The sequence below is a fragment of the Aulonocara sp. 'chitande type north' Nkhata Bay genome, linkage group LG5 (assembly GCF_057382095.1).
Source record: "Aulonocara sp. 'chitande type north' Nkhata Bay isolate Kocher_YH1m ecotype deep benthic linkage group LG5, A_spYH_male_GT1.1, whole genome shotgun sequence".
Classification (NCBI taxonomy): domain Eukaryota; kingdom Metazoa; phylum Chordata; class Actinopteri; order Cichliformes; family Cichlidae; genus Aulonocara; species Aulonocara sp. 'chitande type north' Nkhata Bay.
In genome coordinates this window covers 3,502,758-3,506,342 of record NC_141348.1, presented here as the reverse complement: position 1 = coordinate 3,506,342, position 3,585 = coordinate 3,502,758, and the positions used below count along the sequence as shown (strand labels likewise).

At 40.9% G+C, this 3,585-nt stretch overlaps 1 pseudogene; it reads right to left on the bottom strand.

Annotated features, from left to right (window-relative positions):
* Positions 1–281: 281 nt before the first annotated feature.
* On the bottom strand, positions 282–2,697 carry LOC147329712 (E3 SUMO-protein ligase ZBED1-like; annotated as a pseudogene).
* Positions 2,698–3,585: the final 888 nt, after the last annotated feature.

Sequence of the window (3,585 nt, the reverse complement as noted above, 5' to 3'; positions counted from 1 at the left end):
TAGGTGCATTTGATCAAAACATTGGAATGTGGATGTGTATATGTGTGTGTTTGTGCGCGTGTTCCAGGAGAGGCTCCTGCTACGAAGTGAAACTGCTTGTTAAGCTCTTATGTAGCAGGTACTGCTCCTTCCCTGCGTGATAACGGGTCACAGTGAATTAAAAACAGTCTGAGTTATAAAGAGATGATCACGCAGTATTCTATCATATGCAAACTTATATTATTCAAAAGATTATAATGACTACTAGGGCTGCTCGATAATGGCTAAAATGATAATCACGATTATTTTCAATGAAATTGAGATCACGATTATTTCACGATATTTATTTAACAATAACAATGCATTGAATAATTGCTTTAAAGATTGTCATAAAATAATGTGCAAATTCTGATAACCGTGCAAATGTTTGCAATATAAAAAATAAATAAAAAAATGTAAACATTAATGTTTAGTGAACTTCAAACTACTGCATAATATTTATGCATACAAATAACCAAACATCAAGGCAAGCTGTGTAGCCACACAATGCACAATTGCATCAAACTGACATTGAGGTATGTCAACTAAAGTTGCTGCCTGAACAAAAATAAAATTAAACACTGAAAGTAGTACCTTTTATAAGAAATAAATAAAAACTAGTAGGCCTGAGTCCCATACAATCTCAAAATGGCTCAACAAAACATGGTTCCTGCAACCTTTCAAAGGTTTTTAGCCAAAAACACCAGCCTATTGACATGATCAGGCTTCAGGGATGCACACAGGCAGTTGACAACATTTTCACCAGTGCTAAAGACCCTTTCTGATGAGGCACTTGTGGCTGGGATGCAAAGATATTTCTTTGCCAGGATGGAGAGTCGTGGGAAGAGGTTCTGTGATAGCTTCCACCACCCCAGTGGGTCTTCCTCTGTGTCCAGGGTCCCTGCCTGGAGGTAGGCTCAAAAAGCTCAAAAGCTATGGCCTGGTCCAGTTGAAGAGCATGTTCTGCACCTGGAGCTGTGCTGTGAGGGGCCTTAAAGAAGCTGCTTAGGCCCTTTTTCCTCTTCTTTTGGTTTGATGCACCATCATCAGCAACCTCCGTGTTGCCAACAGGTGTCCCCATCACTGCAGCCTCCTTTAATGGGACAAACATAAAATGACAGCAACACAGAATGAGGAACCGGTTTTATCTGTCTCGGGTTTGGCATTCTAAAATACAATCCTTAAATAATTACTATAAATAATGATAGATAGATGGATAGATAGATAGATGTTTAGTATCTTTATAAATACCATGATGGACTTCATTTCCATTGTCAGTCTGGCTTTTATTGTCTCTTGGCTGACCTCGCTTACATATCTCAGTTTGAACCTTGGGTCCAGGACAGTGGCCATGTCAAGCAACTCTTGTGTTGGTGAGTCACCATACTTTTCATTTAGGTACTCCAGTATTCTCCTCTTGATGCATTTTGAGAGGTCTGTGTCATCATCTTGCTCAGCCAAGATTGAGTTGTTAAATAGGTGGAGTGTTGGTTTTATTAAAGACACACTCACATATTTCTCTCCAGAAAGTGCATCAGTGAATTCAACCAGAGGTCCCAAGGTCTTGTTGATGGCCTCAAGGACATCAATGTCCTGCCATGAGGGGATGAGGGAGGGGATGAGGTGCCTGGTTCCTTTGTCTTGGGAGAGGACATGGGCAATGGCCTTCTGCTGCTCAAGGACTCTGGAAACCATGGCCTGCCTAGATCCCCATCTGGTTTGACATTCAGTCTTTAAGGAGTGGTCTGGCAGTTTGAGGTCTTCCTGTGCCTTTTTCAGCTCTCTCTTTTTTTTCCAACTGAATGAAAAGGTGCTGAACACTTTTTTGCAGACCCCCACTGCACGCTCAATCCTGTGATCTTTCATGGCTCTTTCTATAAAAACATAAAAAATATAAACAAGCATTATCAGGATGATGATTGTCATTTCCTTGAGTGTGAATGAATAAGACAAAGTGATGGTAGCTTATTTATGTGTTTGTATAATTCATAGAAAATGTGTATGACTGTGAGAATGAATAAAAGTATCTCTGAATTTAAATTGTTTTTTATTTATTATATTCATTCGAAGCATTATGTTGTATACTTATTGAAAGAAAATCACATTATGCATCATATTCAGTAGGAATTAGGCCTACTCACCTATGGCCAAATGTAATCTGTGCCCAAAGCACTGGAGCCTCATCCAGCCATTCAGTTGTGCAGCCAGTATGATATTTGCAGCGTTGTCTGTGGTTATACAGACGAGTTTACTCTCCTCCAGATCCCACGTAGCCAGTGCTTGTTTCAGACCTGCAGCTATGTTCTGCCCTGTGTGGTCTTCTGGGAAAAATGCTGTCTGGAGACATTTTGTTTTCATGTTGAAATCCATGTCAATGAAATGTACCGTGAGGCTCAAATACGGCTCCATGGTGCGGCTTGACCACAAGTCCGTTGTGGTGGCAAAATATTGGGCTGTAGCCACTTCCTTTGTGACACCATCATGACACTCATCATATAAAGCGGGAATCGCCACTCGACTAAAATAGTGACGAGATGGCAAGTTATACCGTTTGTCCAAAGTGTTGATTAGTTTCTTAAAGCCGGGGGTGTCCACTGTGTTAATTGAGCATTGGTCTTTGGCGAGGAAAAACGTTACCGCGTTTGTTATCTCCTTGTGTCTCTGGGAGCTGGTGGGATATTTAGTCGCGTTGTACATGGTAGCGTGAATGGAGGTCTGTGAGGATGAAGCATGTGTTGTTGAGGGTTTTTCTCTATGCTCCTTCATTGTTTGATCGTATGTCACTTTGTGAGCGGTCTTCAAATGATTGAATAAATTCGTAGTGTTGCCCTGTGGTGCAGCTACAACATCGTAGCAAAGTTTACACACTATATCGACTTGATCCACGTCGGACTCATAATGTTTCCACACCACTGAAGTAGTTTTACCTCGCTTTTCAACCAACGGCATTCTTTCTTTAGCAGCCATTATCCTCTCCTCTCCAAATAACGTCTGGTTAGCTTTCCTCAGGTACTCTTAATTGATGTGACGTGTGTTCGATTTGCCACCTCGCGAGAGTAAAGCACGAGGGAGGGGCTAATAATCGGCCCAGTCATTTTTAATGATCGTTGAAAGCCCAGATCGTAATCGTGATTAAAATTCGATTAATTGAGCAGCCCTACTGACTACTAAGTACAATTTTCTATTGACAGTTCCTTTGGGTAAATTTTCTTTAGGTTATTTCGTTAATTTTGTAGAAAAGCCCAGATCCCACAACTCACTGGTTTGCCTGGTGTTGTTCTTTCTTTTCTTTTTTTGCCATCACTCCCTCTTCCTTTGGTTTTCATTAAACTGCATTCAAACATTGCTGCTTTTCAATTTATTTAAGGATGCACCACACTTATTTTAGACCATAATGACATTTTAAAAATGCATTGTATTACAGCTCTGACCTAATTCTTGTTTCTTCATCAGGAGGTATTGAATGACATCCGGAGTGTTTGGAATGCTCACCGTATAAGGCCCTCAAAGAATAACAACGTGCCCTGCGGGATACCTGATGTCATGCACATGGCCCCTCACCTTTAG